Genomic DNA, 15,226 nt, shown 5'->3' with positions numbered 1-15,226 from the left:
ATCTACTGTTAGACTTATAAAATGAACACTAACTCAGTTGTCAGAATGATGCCCTGAAACCCCTCTGAAGTCATGAATCAGCAGTAATGGAAAATGTTCACAAATGAGAAACTCACTTAACTTCTTATGGTAAGTTTGAAGTTCATTTCCTCCAGCCATCTTCCCACTTCCTCCTCCCCCTCTCCCAATGCATGCTAACTCCTGTTCTCTGCTTTTCCCACACTGTAGAGTACTTCCATCCTGACTGTGTCAAGTACCAAAGTGAGTGTTCATGTAGCTGTGATAGAACAGTGGTGTGAAAGAGACAGGCAATTCTGTGGGAAAGGAGAAAGGGATTACTGATTTTTAACTTTGTTTTAATTCATTAGAAGCTGTGCTTATAAACTGTGAATTAATCAGAGTATCTATGAATTTTGATGACTGTAGAATTTCCCACTTCTCAGAAATGGTGTCCCATTGGTTGCTGACAACAACACATACATAGGCCAGATAGGTCTGTCATCTCCAGTGTACTTGGTATCATGCAGTACTAAACCAGGACACCTATACTCACATCAGGAATTATTCAAATTTTTCTTAGACTGTATTTACTATGAGTATGTCTTTGAAATGGAAGTTTAATTTCAAAGCTGATTTAGGTGAACAAACTGAGCTGGATTCTGGATTAACAAGCAAACTCATTATCACTAGAAACTCCCACATTACTGCATTTCGAAAACAAAATCTAAATTTAAAATTTCCTACTGTGATTTCTATTGTACGGCTTTTTCAGATCCTGATGAAGGCACCAATACATGTGATAGACCATACATAATGTCAACATCTGGTAAGAAATAAAACTGCAAAATTCTTTTGTTCTCTTAGAAAACTTCTTCCATGAAAAGCCACTGTAACTTATTCTAAAAATTAGCAGCAAGGGCACAAAGAGGAATAGTGAAAAGGTTTTCCTCTCTTCTTTTTTTTTAAAGCAGTATAGGCCATCCTTTGTAGAAGGTTGCCATTTATTTTTTGTTGTTTTTTTTAAAGCAGAACCATGCAAAATCTGCTAGATCCTAATCATATCGTCCTGTAGAATGAAATGAAACATTTAAATAAACTGACAAATTCTGATGTATATTTCTTTTAAGAAATTAATCATGGTAGGATACTACTCTCTCTTGCCACTCCAAGACAGAGAAGTTTCTGAAGAATTAACTTACTAAATGTTCTTGCAAGTGAATATTTTGTTTATTCACAGAAAGTTCCCTAGTGCTTTTTTAAAATAATTGGGTTTTTTTCCTTTTTGGTTCCAATACACGTTATGTTCCTATCATCTTCAAACACACAACAGTTCATGCACTTATAGAAACATTTGATCACTTTGATGATGACAAGATGGTGGAGTTCAGGATCCTGAGAGGAGAGAGGAGGACAAAAATCAAGATCTCAACCTTAGACTTCAGGAGAGCATAGTTTGCCTTGCTCAAACATCTCCTTGGAAAAGTCCCATGGGATAAGGTATTGGAGATAAAGGGGCCCAAGAAAGCTCATTAATATTCAACAATCACCTCCTCCAAACTCAAGAGAAGTCCATCCCAACAAGTAGGAAACCAGGCAAAAATGCCAGGAGGCCTGCATGGATGAATAAGGAGCTCCTGGAAAAACTCAAACACAAAAAGGAAGCATACAGAAGGTGGAAGCAAGGACAGGTAATGTGGGTGGAATACAGAGACATTGTCTGAGCATGCAGGAACGAGGTTAAGAAAGCCAAAGCTCAAACGGAATTGAATCTGGCCAGGAATGTCAGAAGCAACAAGAAGGGCTTCTATAAGTAGAGAGGTGACAAAAGGAAGGCCAGGGCCCACTGCTGAATGAGGCTGAATGCTGAGGTACTGAATGCCTTCTTCATCTCAGTCTTTACTAGCAAGACCGACCTTCAGGAATATCAGGTCCCAGAGACCAGGGAGAAGTGCTGCAGCAAGGAAGACGTACCCTCGGTGGAAGAGGATCAGGTCAGAGAAGACTTAAATAAACTGGATATGTGTCCATACCCTGATGGGATGCACCCACAAGTGCTGAGGGAGTTGGCACATGTAATTGCAAGGTCACTCTTGATAATCTTTAGTACATCATGGTGACTGGGAGGAGCACCCACAGACTGAAGGAAATCAAATGTCTCTCCTATATTCAGGAAGGGCAAGAAGAAGCACCTGGGGAACTACGGGCTGGCCAGCCTCACCTCGATCCCTGGCAAGTAATGGAGCAGCTACTCCTCGGAATAGTTTCCAGGCAGATTAAGGACAAGAAAATCATCAGTAGTTGTCAGCATGACTTCACTAAGAGCAAGTCACGCTTGACCAACATGATCAGCTACTACAGTGGCACGCTAGATGAGAGGATGGAAGTGGGTATTGTCTACCTGGACTTCAGGAATGCCTCTGACAGTGTCACTCATGAGATCCACCTAGAGAAGCTGCTGATGTGTGGGCTGGATGAGCAAACAGTGAGGTGGACTGAAAACCAGCTGAATGGCCAGGCCCAGAGAGTGGTTATCAGTAGAACAAAGTCTGGTTCAAGGACAGTAACTAGCAGTTACCTCAGGGTCATTACTGGGTCCAATACTGTTTCATATCTTCATTAATGATTTGGATGATGGGGCAGAGTGCACCCTCAGCAAGTTTGCAGATGACACCAAACTGGGAGGAGGGGCTGATACATCAGAGGGTCATGCTGCCATCCAGAGGGACCTGGACAGGCTGGAGAAATGAGCCAACAGGAACCTCATGAAGTTCAACAAGGAGAAATGCAAAGTCCAACACCTGGGGAGGAACAACCCCAGGTATCTGTACATGCTGGGAGCCACACAGCTGGAAAGCAGCTTTGCAGAAAAGGTCCTGGGGGTCCTAGTGCACACCAAGTTGAACATGAGCCAGCAACATGCTCTTGCTGCAAGGAAGACCAAAGGTATTCTGGGCTGCAATAGACAAAGTATTGCCAGCAGGTTGAGAGACATGATCCTTTTATTCTACTCAGCACTGGTGAGGCCACACCTGGAGTGCCCAGTTCTGGGCTCCCCAGTACAAGACAGACATGGACACAATGGACAGAGTCCCATGAAGGGACTGGAACACCTCTCACATGAGGAAAGGCTGAGAGAGCTGGGACTGTTCATCCTGGAGAGGAGAAGGCTCAGGGAGATCTCATCAATGTGAGTGGTGCCCGGTGACAGGACCAGAGGCAATGGGCACACACTGAAACACAGAAGGTTCCCTCTGAACATCAGGAAACACACTTCCCCTGTAAGGGTGACCGAGCACTGGCACAGGTTGCCCAGGGAGGCGGTGGAGTCTCCAACCTTGGAGATATGCAGAAGCCGTCTGGACATGGTCTTGTGCAACTGGCTCTAGGTGACCCCTGCCTGAGCATGGGGGTTGGACCAGATGACCTCCAGAGGTCTCTGCCAGCCTCAACCATTCCGTGATTCTGTAAAAGAAACTGAAATCTCATTACTGAGAATATTATGTTACAATCTGAATGAGATACGACACTTACCTATACCCCACTGGCATAAATTATTAGGTTTAAAGCTGTTTAAATAAGACATAAAAAGAAATTCAGCATAACGCACAATACAGAAATGTAGGAAGTTAAAGAAATTCTCACTGGAAAGGAGAAAACCTCCTTTCATTAAAAGCAATTAGCATATTTATTTCCGCTGCAAAAGGGGTAGGTATTGAAATTCAACTGCAAGGAGTTTCACAAAGAAAGGTAATGGTGTTCACAGGTATTCAGCCCTGCAGGATGCAAGACAGAATCTGTACGTTTGAAAAAGCGTGAAAAAAAAGTTCTGTGTTTTGCAGAGATCTCTCACAGAGTAACTAAATTAATACAGATCTCCATGCCATCATGACTTGACTATTATGAATCAATATACTTTTTTTCTTCTTTGCACCACAGGGAAGATATCCGTCAGCGGAGGAGAAGAAATAAAGAGACTCTATCCATTCTAACTAGCATCTCATAAGACAGAAGAGAAGCATCACTGGAAATATTGTAACATTCCTTTTCCTTCATGTAAAACAGTTACCTCAGTGTTCCTATAATACTGGTATCATCCACAGCACTTAACTGACACATCATGCTACAGGCAGAGATAAATTTTCCCTCAAAGATTTAATTTATTTACTGATTTAATTGAAAGAAACTGCATGCTTAGTTAGCACAGGCCAGACCTTCCACCAGGTTAGTTATACATAGCAGAACACTGACTTCTAATATGTCAAGCATCATGAGAGAATCATTTGTTCCTACAGGAATCAGACTACCATATATAAAGAGAAAGAACCAGCTGATGAACAGGTAGACCATCATGAGTTTAAATAAAAATAACTAAGTATGTGTGCAAATTAGCTTAAATAAAAAGAACAACCTAAGTCAGTAAATCAGACAACAGCAGGATCAGTAACTTGCAAAAATTATGCTGTACTGTGCCATGCAAGCAACAGGAGAAAAGAGATGAAGGGGCAGAAAAATGAACTTATCTCATGCAGATTTAGTGACAGCAAAGGATGGTCCTCAGCACACCATTCTTAAGTGGGTACCTGGTCTTTTCTGCAGATGACAATAACCACTTTGGTTTCTGTACGTGGTGCAAAACCCATCTCAAGCACACTAGCCCGGGCAGTCCAAGAAAGAATGATATAGCTGATGTGCTACAGCTGACTTGAAGAATGGTAATATCCCCAACTACAGTTAACAACAAGCTAGACTCTGCTACTTAATATCTGGCAACAGTTTAAGCATAAGCAACCTGTGCAATTTAGATAGGATGCAAAGTACAAAAGATTATCAAACTAGATTCATTCAGCACTCTGAAGGATAACTCTTAATAGCAAATGAGAACAGTCTGGGGTAGGGTTCTCTCAGCCTCTTGTACATGAGGTCAGATAACATAATGGCTTTGCAGGCAAATGATACATTTGGGCTTACAGTCTGCAAAGGATAGACTGACTGCAAGATACACACCTGTGCTGTTTTGTGGTAACATCAGCGTCATCCAAACCTCTGTAAACATAGTTCAGAAGGGCACTGAGTTGTCAATGAAGGAATTTTGAACTTAGTAACATAGCACAGCAATGATCTTGTATTTCTCTGTCATGACAACCATGTATCATAGTTCTGTGTTGCCAATTAGAATTCCATCACTGCAACTAAATAATATAGTCTTTTGGAAATGTTTCAAAAAGTTTCTCTGGCAGATCACAAACCAGAGGTGCTGTTATGATTCTAGCAAACACTGAAATATCCTTAGATTTTAAAATGAATAAATGGCCTATTTTTAAAACAGTATCTCATTTCAGTTATCAGCAGATGGCCATTTTCCATAGCCTGATTCAAATTTCTATTTTGTGATGTATTACATTCTAGTGATATCCTGGGTAATCTGCAATAAAATCCAGCAAGCACCTGCTGAAGCATTTCCAAAATTTTACAAAGGTTAGTGATGGTAATTTACAAAATCTAGCATGCAATCAGTACTACAAACAACCAGGTTTTTTTAAAAAAAAGAAGCATTATCATGATTCAAAACTCAACATGTGCTGGATTTACAACGTTAATACAAATATAATTCAAAGCATTTGCACTAATGTATTAAAATGGATACAACAACTGCACATTGCTTTTCCTCTGCACAGATGGGAAGCTTGCATATATTTCCTATACCCACATATATTCAGGTCTAGTCTCTCCTCTCTGGTTTTCTTTTCTATTCTCCTCTATCCCCAACTCTTTGTTGCATGGCCCACAGCCAGGTCTCACCCATACCCTTCTCAGCCCTTTTTCCCCAAACTCACAGGTCCCCATTCTCATCTCCCAGCACAGACATCTTGTAGCACACCCAGCTTCGTGCCCAAGGGGTACTCCCAGTGACCTCTGCTACCCTCTCCTTTTATGCCATCTCCTCACTTCAAGTCCTGGTTTCTCCTGACAGCCCACCTTCCAGCCTTCTTTGTACCTGCCAGCCAGAGTCTACTCTCCCTTGTGCCTTTTCCTGATTTCCAAGTCCAGCTCTTGTCCTTTACAACTTTCAGTCAAAAAGCATGATCTTCAGAAACTGACAAGGCTGGACTGCATGGCTAAGAGTGGGAATTATCTGGAGCCAGAAAAAAGCAGACATCTTCACACCTGGTCACAGTGACTCTAGCCTAATATAAAAACCCAGGGAACAACTGTGGAAGACTTCTACTAACCTCTGAGATAAAGCAAACTTAGTGAAATCTTCTCTGTGAAAGACTTAGCTGCAGCAATCTAGACAAATCTTGTACTGAGCACTTGCAAACATTTTTGCCTCCTTCCAAAGATCAGTTAAAAGAATAAAATCACATAAATGCTAATACCGTGGCAAATTCCAATTTCTACTGCAAACCTGCATGGTAGCAGAAAGAATCACCAGATGTTCTTACATTGTTAACATGAGGAAGCTTTGTCTGTTTCACTAGTTTAATTTGTGGAAATAAAGGTAACATTTAATCTGATAATCTTCCCAAGAAATTAATCTTATGAAAGACCACGATTTCAATGGTCAAAGTCTTGCAAAGGCAGAACGCAACAGGAGTTTACATTAGGAAGCAACATTAATAGATATTAGTATCAGTTCCACCTAAAAATATTAACTTTGTAATTGCATTACAATACAAATTTTAAAAAAGCTTTATAATAAAGGCAAAGCTAACCAAAATTTTGGAATTTCCTTAATGATTATACATATTTAACACCCAAAGACAAACTTAGTATTTTAACAGGAGAAAAGTATTTCCACCTTATTTTGTTCAATGTTCTATATTTCAATAACAAAAATGGTGTTTATTATTATGGTAGCATCCATTAATAATTAACTGTTCCTTACAACACCTTCTCATTTAGCTGAAAGTGGAACAACACAAGCACGAACAAGCAATGACATACTCAAAGTAAGAAGCTCTTATGATAGTAAGTAATGCCAATAATTCTTCAGTCATTGCACACTGATCACATTTTTATCTGCATTTAGAAAGCTTTAACTTTGAAACAGAGACATCTAGGTATTGCAGGAAGAAACATCTGAACAAAGTTAGGTCATGTTTAAAAACACATATTTAAACATCGAAAGCTTTTCTGCTTCAATTTCAGGTTCACCTCCTAAAGCTAAATATTTACATACATATTGTTTTAAAGTATTTTGTCTAATATAGGCTTGCACTGAGAAGTGGCTTTTCCAATGTGCATATCAAGGCAGCAGTTCAACAGCACAGAGCAGCTCTCCAAACAGAATTGCAGACCATGAAATGGAGAAGTAGACTGGGGATGACTTAATGCCACTGTGGAAACTGTTACCTGTTACCATGATTGCTTTCAGCTCACATAACAGATCTGTAATGCCAGATTCTGAATTGTACCACAACTCTTTGCTGATATCTGACTTTTCATTATAAGTATCTGGGATCTTTAAGCTGCTCAAATCATTATTAATTACACACATTCAAATAATGACCAGCAGTCCCACCACAGCTTCACCATACTAACAATAAGAAACAATCCTTAGTTTAGGAGAGTTACAGTGAAGGCAGGCAAGACAAAGAAAAGATATGCACAGAGAAGTAGGGGGATTTACGCAGGGTCAACATAAGGAGTCACAGCCCAAGTCCCAAACAGCTCTGGTGCCATCTCTATTCTACCACCAAAGCCCCTCTTCAACCAAGAGGCTAGTTTAATGTCTTACCTGGAAAAAAAAAAAAAAATTTCATCACAAATAGCAACACTGAAAAACTGAGGAAAAATAAACCCAACTTATATTTTTTCTCTAGAATTTTAGACACCAACAACATGCTTTCAGAAGCTTTTCACTTGCAAAAAAAAAGACAATACTCCCTAGTCAACTTTACAATCTAGAACAAAAATTTACACATAGGTGGGCTATATCTAAGCACACTGAAAAAATATTTCTTTCTGTATTTGCTTAAATTTGGCAGGACTGAAAAATTTTCATGTATAATTACAACAACAGAGTTGGAAAATGTAAGCCAATTTCCAGAATTTTAATGAGTATTTCTATTTATTAAGAGATCATAGAATTCTGTATCTTCAGAAAATAGACATCATCCCTGCAGAAGATCCCCACACTAAACATCTGTCCATCCATTACTGAGAATCTTTGAATTCAGAGATCATCACATTTTCCTACAGAGTACATAAGTCAATATATTACAACTACATGTAATGGAAAAGCTCAAATAGGCTTTTCCATGCTATTTAGGAAGCAAAAACTCCCAGCACAAGTAAAACCTGCAACTAGAAATAGTATACAATGTCATAAAGACAATAAGACTTAAACAAGGAAAAACACCAGAAGCAACAAGAATACCTTTCCTTTTCAACCATACATCAAACTACTCAGAGCTCCAAAACAAAAACACCTCATTACACCCCACCATAGCTGTCCAATCCCATTACAATGCCTCTCTCTGTGTCCCCTCTTCACACAACATACAGCATAGACACTTCTGCCTTTGCAAACATTAATTCTGCAATCTACAGATTCTTCTTTCAGAAGCTTTAGTTTATGTGTCCTTTTACAGACTACAAATCCACAGATGGCAGAGGAACACACAGAAATACCTCCTGAAAGGAGAATTTTGCACTTGTTCCCACACAGAGACAGGACCTGGTATGTCCAAGCCTAACCAAGACAAAAATACATTTTTCTTTTCCAACTCAGGTTGGAAAGTGAGGTTGGAAAGGATGATGATCTTTATCTACAAAAATCTTCCAGGAATGAACTTTGTCTTTTTTATCTAAGAATAAAAACAAGAAGTCTCTTAAAGCATTTAGAGGATCCAATACATTGTTAATGTTAGTTTCACAGCATACATTTGTCTTAACTGATTTTTCGGCCCTTAAGGCATTTTTCAAACATGATTGCTCCTAAAAAGGAGCAAGGAATATTAAAATATCATGCAGATAAGTTACATAATCTTTGTCTTTTTTTCATGAGAAGGCTGCAGAAAAGCATGATCTGTGCTGAGAGTATCTGGACATTTTGACTAATCTTTTCATAGTGCTTCAATTTAATAACATCCAAGCCTGGAACACACTCTGTAACTGATAAGCAGCTCACACAAATCCGGAAAAAAAATTTCTTTGAAGTCACTGCATTTTTTACACTGGAAATACCATGCAATCACACTGTAAATTACATATGTTGATCATGCCAGAGTCCCCTCAGCTTGACTACAGATTCACATTCATGTTCTAACCCATGTTCCTAAAATCAGTAATATACACATACCAGCAAATCTGTCTATTAAAAACCTGTAGATGTCCAAATGACTCCAGAAAAGCTGACCTTCCCCTGTCAAAGGATGTTTTCACCTATGTAATTTAACATAAGATTTCAAAATAAGCTACAAAACAAAATTATATTTTTCAAAGAGATAAATAATCTGTAGTAGATCTATGGAATACAGCAGAAGTGTATCCAATCTAAAAGCTGCATTCAGTCTTGATGGTTACTATTCAGGAGCACGTCCATTAAAGTTTCCCACTGAAAGATTTTCTTTAAATTATGATAGATACATCAGTATAACTGAGACACACAGTTAACTCTTTAAATTCTGTAACTATATTTCACATTTACTGTCTCAACACCCCTCAAGACAACAGTATAGAAAAATGTCAGGTCTGTAAGGCTGACTAGTACTTCACAAAGCCCATCTGAATCAGGAAAGATAGCTCACCCAAAGAAGATATGCAAACGCTACCTCAGCATCTCTGAAGTAATAAAGCTGAGAACACTCTTGTAAGGCTACAGATGTTATTGCTACCACCAGATGAAAGTTTTATCCAGATCTCCACTAGAATCCACTTAAGCAAGTTTCTCCTTAAGTTACTTTGATCTAAGCATACTTGGTTACTGTGCTCACTTTTCTAAGACTTTAGCAGTTCAAAAACACTGCTGACCTTTTTGGTTTGTCTAGTGTTACTGAAGAAATCAGTTACACAATTTTTTCAAGGTTAAAATAATTTAAAAATATTCCATTAGTATTTGATAACCACAACCCACTCTGTTCTACTTCAAGGCTGCAATATTTGAAAGGATTAACAATAAGGATTGGTCACACTTCCCAAAACACCTTCTGATCAAGAAAAACATACCTTCTCTGGTGGCAAGACGCAGTACACTCTTCTACATTACAAGTTGCATACATCTTTGACACTGATGGCCAAGGCCGTGTCCAGTAGCAGAGATGAAACTGCAGTACTGAAAGTGTACGGCCATGCTTGTTGCATGGCCAGCAACCATTCAGGAAGCAGATGCAATATTAGGGTGACATTCACTTACTGACTGTCTTAATGAGAAGACTACCAAACCCAGGAAGATAAAACAAGTGTTTGAGATTTAATCCCAGCCTTGAATGCATGCAAAACCTGTTCCCATTCCATCACAGGTACATACACTGCAAGCACAAGCTGATGCTTGTTCTAAAAGAACAGAGTCACACATGGAAAAGTACCTCAGGGTGGGGATTGCCACTGTTGAACTTTTTCCTTGCCAGTGAGGTTTGGCCCAATATTCTGCTCTTCTGCTGGTTACTCAACTCACCCTGCAACTCCCCTCAGACTTACTCACTGGCCTCATGTACACAACTTCAATCCATGCAGGCCCTTTTCTTTCTATATTATTCTTCTACATCATTTTTTCCTCAAAGTATAATTTCTAAATATAGCAGCAGTGGAACAAGAAAGTGCAATATTGTCCTACCATAAAATTATAAAAGTCATCACCATTTAAGCCTTTCAAACTTGTCTCTCTTTTTACTTCTTCACATCTGGTATCACATATAAGATTTGGTGCAACCTTTCATAAACTCACTATTCTGCTTCCCACACAAATACAAACTTCGAATCCTATCTTCCCTTCCCCTTCCCAAAATTTTAAATACCCCATTGTTAAAACACACAAACAAACAAACAAGTTGCTCATTTTTCCAAGACAAATAGCCCATCTGTTTATTCCCATAAGGGTTTATTCCAGTAAGGGGTTAAAGAACACATAGCTGTACCTAATGCTGCAAGCCACAACATTCACATCGTAAACACCTGACTTCCAAATACAAAGAAAGAAGAAAAATATATCAAGTATGCACCTAAAGCAGCATGAAATCTTCTAATTTTGCTGTGCAGAAAAGAATATATCCTTTTTAGAAGTTATACACCATCAACTTATACAGTAAATGCTAAAAGAACACAATAATCACATTATACAAGTCAACTACATCTAAAGTGCTGAATGTATTGCAATAATACCAGCCCTTATCCCACAACAAAATCTCTTAGGCACAATCTTACCATCAGCAAATTTACAAGACTCACTTTAATGAAAATTATATCCAAGACCATAATTTGGCTCTTAATTCAAGGATAAAATTTAGCCCTTAAGTATACAACTGAGAAAAAGACCATTAAGTCCAGTACTTATATTTCCTGAATGTTCCTACATTACTAATTTAAACTGTCACAGAATTAGGCATCAGCATAACTGCTGACCACATTAAGCCCAATAGGTATACTAGGTGAGACCACAGATCTCCCTACCTCAGCACACCATCTCAACAATGGACAGCCAAGGGAGTGTATAAGAACAAAGCTAGTATGCAGTGATACCTCCCCAGAATGCTGGGGCTTAAAGCCAGGTAGTGTCTTTGAATTTGGAAGAAGAAGAAAATATAGATAGACAATCTAGCTCCTTCTAGATGAACACCTCTTTTTGCAGAAAAGCTGAATGAATAGTATGTGTAAAGAATATACATTCTGATATAAAGTTTCATTTTTAGCTGTGTAAAAAACAGTAATTGCAGTTTCTGTGCACCAAACTGTTTACTTGTACATGTTTTCAGCAACGTTCATGATGTTGGCTTTAAAACTATGCCTTGTGATTACATTAAAGGTTTACAGTATTGTATGACTGAAAAATTGAAAGGATCCAAAGAGCACTTACCTAATTTGGGTGTCATGTATTGCATAAAAATCACATCCTTCCTTGATCAAGCCTTAAAAACCAAACTCTGTGAATCACGTTAAGCCATAATACTGACAGGCGAAGGCCCATTTCGTAATAGTAGAACTGAGCTTGGTTGGACACTTATTTATTTACAAAGGTACCAAGGGCTGTCATATGTTCTCATGGAGTACAGCAACAGTCATCTGCAAATTCTAGATTTTTTTAATTTGCCTCTCATAATGTATCATATATTTAAAAAACCCCAAACCTAACACCATGATTAAGCAAACCTTGTTCTGTCACAACAATGCTTCTTCTACCTCTTTATGCAGTTACAATACACTGAATCTACCACACAAACAGCATACTGGCTAATCCTTCTTTCTTTCAACAGAAGAAAGAGAAGGATGAAGAAAGAGAAAAGCAGAAGAAATGGAGTAACATGTATCAATAAACAACAGCTTGAACTCTCGAGCTAGGGAACCACAGAGCATAAGATCTGTGGAAGTCTGACTGACCTATGACAGAAATCAGATTTTTTTTCTGCTTTCTGCACGACCTTTGGACAGGGGTGAGGGGAGTAAATAAAGACTATCAAGATCTCTGTTTACCTGAACAAGAGTTTAGGAATAGCAAACAGTAATCACACGCAAGTTTCTACAATACATTGTGTCTTGAAAAAAAGATATGCCTTAATTTTTGCCCGTTTCCCAAAGAGAGATGTAAATCTCAAGTAGAAAGTTTCCATACAAATGGAATGAGTTGCAATAATTTAATTTTCTATTTTGTCTACTGCATCCACTCAAGAATGCATTTACTGTATCTTCAGGGCTTTTTAGTTTTTTTGTTTAATAACAGCACTTTCATGCCTAGAGCTCCATGTACTGAGATAAAGAGATCAAGGCACCTACGTCAAAACCCACTGTGCATCACGTGAATCATAGTCTTTTTTGGTCTTTATTATATTTGCCATTCAGACATACACACTGGTAGCAGCCCACTCTAATGTGAAAATATGAGCTGACTCTAGAGACAGAGGTGCAGGTGAAAACACACTAAGACAGCAGTCATTTAATCAAACTCCTATTGTAGCCAGTTACAAATTTTTCCATTGTTTAAATGAACACAATGCTATTGTCTTCCATTGATCAAAAATAAACACAGCATACAGAAGATATAGTCAGGAAGGAAGGAAAAGGGGGAGGGCATGATGAAGAGGTGAGAAACACAGATATACAAACCATAGGTACAGGCGTCTACCCAGGGCTTTCTATTTTCAATTACAGTACCAGTCACCAACAGGAAAAGGCCTAATATGAGCATACAAATTGCAGGGAGTTGGTTGAGTAAGTAACAGAAGTGAGCAACTAACAGCATCTCAGAGTACTTACACATCTTATCCCCTATGAGAGGTGGAATGTGATGGTTCTGTAAGGCCTCCATGTTTCATTCAAAACACACTGTTTTATCCGAGACCAGTGCTGAAGCTGACCCAGCCCTTTGAGTGACGCTGGCTAAAGCATGCTCACGCAAGAAGCTCAATTCGCAAAGATGAAGATTAGCAGCAAAGAAATTATGATTAGCAGCTGAGTAAAGTTAGGAGTGTAAGATCTTCCCTGGTATGTCTGCAGTCAGAAAGGGGCGTATTTCTAACCCACCTGTAGTGCCAGAGTACAAATGTAAATTAACTATTAAAGTGAGCTTGTTGGAAAAATCAAACAAAAAACCCCAACGTTGCACGGTGCACAAAGACTTCTTTCAACATTTCCCATGTTAAAACATCAGGAGAAAAAGGTATTTCTGTCAATAAAAGTCTTACTTTGTGGATGTGTGAAGTAAACTTGAATAGGTAATATTTCAAGGTAGCAGCACTACCAGTAAATACTGCCTGCTCCAAACAACAACCCAAGTATCAAATCTTTGTGACACTCCATGTTTTATGTGATCCTGTGCAGTCTTGAAATTTAAATGTTGAGGAGATAGAAAGCAGTGATCAGCAAGTGATCAATATAACCATAGCCAGAAACACAGTGGCAAACTGCTACCAAAAGTAACCTGGGCTTTTATGCTGAGTTTATGAACTCCATTTACGCTGCATTGCCAATACACAATTTCTAAGCAATCATTTGGAAAAGTAACACAGAGTTAATGAAATTGAACTCTTTTGTACTTAAAGGAGTAACACATATGAAATTTCTTTCACAAGAACTGCGCAGTCACAAACCTACTGTTCCTCCTGCATGGCTGCGTACTACTGCACTTGCTAACCCTCACGCATTTACTCTGTTTTCCTCTTCGCTGTTGTCCCGCTCACTAGCTTACTGATTTACTTTCCATTCTATACCTCAGTGCCTCCTTTCTCTGTGCAATTAACTCCAGAAATTAACTCTCTCATTTCGCCAAGCATATCCTATCTAATATACCTAAAAAACCAAACATATGAAGTAAACAAAGGATATGTTACAGTAAAAGGTGTATCAAAGAAATGGGCAAAACGGAAAGAGAAGCATTTCACTTAAACTGGGACAACACAGACTGCAGATTCAATTTTCTACAAAATTACCTTAATCAAATGCTAGGGATTTCATAGCATAACTAAATTAGCAGTTCTCACTATAGCCCATAAGGATGACATATGTAAGACATTTCAGTAACTGACAAAATATGCCACTTCTAAAATATTTATTAAGTATTTGCATAACATCTGATATGGCTCTAATTTCGAATTTATTAAAAACACACACACAATCATGTTATACAAAAACCAGACATAACCACAACTATAAGAAATAACAGCTTACTGTGGTTTCCAATGGAAAAGCAGAAAGTTTCCCATGGCTTGTTTTCTTTTAGGCAAGGAAGGAAAGTAACCTAATTCATCTAACCTAAAGAAACAACATCACCGTAGCTAAATACAAGCAAACACAACTTCTGGCAATGTTGCCTTACCAATAAATATTTGCCATCTTCCACTCATTCCACTTCCCTCCTAAATTAGTCACCATCTGCTTTATCTCAACTGAGATGTCCATATTTCACCTACTACAAGGATGAATGTTGGGTATAAACACAGTGCTTGGGAGGCAAGGCAATCTATGCTGCAGGATAACAGGAAAAATGTCTCTACATGGTTACAATAATTTCCTTTTCACCACTTACTCAGAGTAAAGCAGCAAAAAAGTTCAGGTAATTTCCTGACTGGCACAGCAA

At 38.6% G+C, this 15,226-nt stretch overlaps 1 protein-coding gene across 4 annotated transcripts in view; it reads right to left on the bottom strand.

Moving 5' to 3' along the window:
• Positions 1–15,226, bottom strand: part of MCC (MCC regulator of WNT signaling pathway) — a 217,678-nt gene that overhangs the window by 152,233 nt on the left and 50,219 nt on the right. The gene's annotated exons all lie outside the window — the stretch shown is intronic.

Source organism: Strix aluco, chromosome Z, assembly GCF_031877795.1.
Source record: "Strix aluco isolate bStrAlu1 chromosome Z, bStrAlu1.hap1, whole genome shotgun sequence".
NCBI lineage: Eukaryota > Metazoa > Chordata > Aves > Strigiformes > Strigidae > Strix > Strix aluco.
This window is presented reverse-complemented; position numbering and strand designations above follow the sequence as displayed.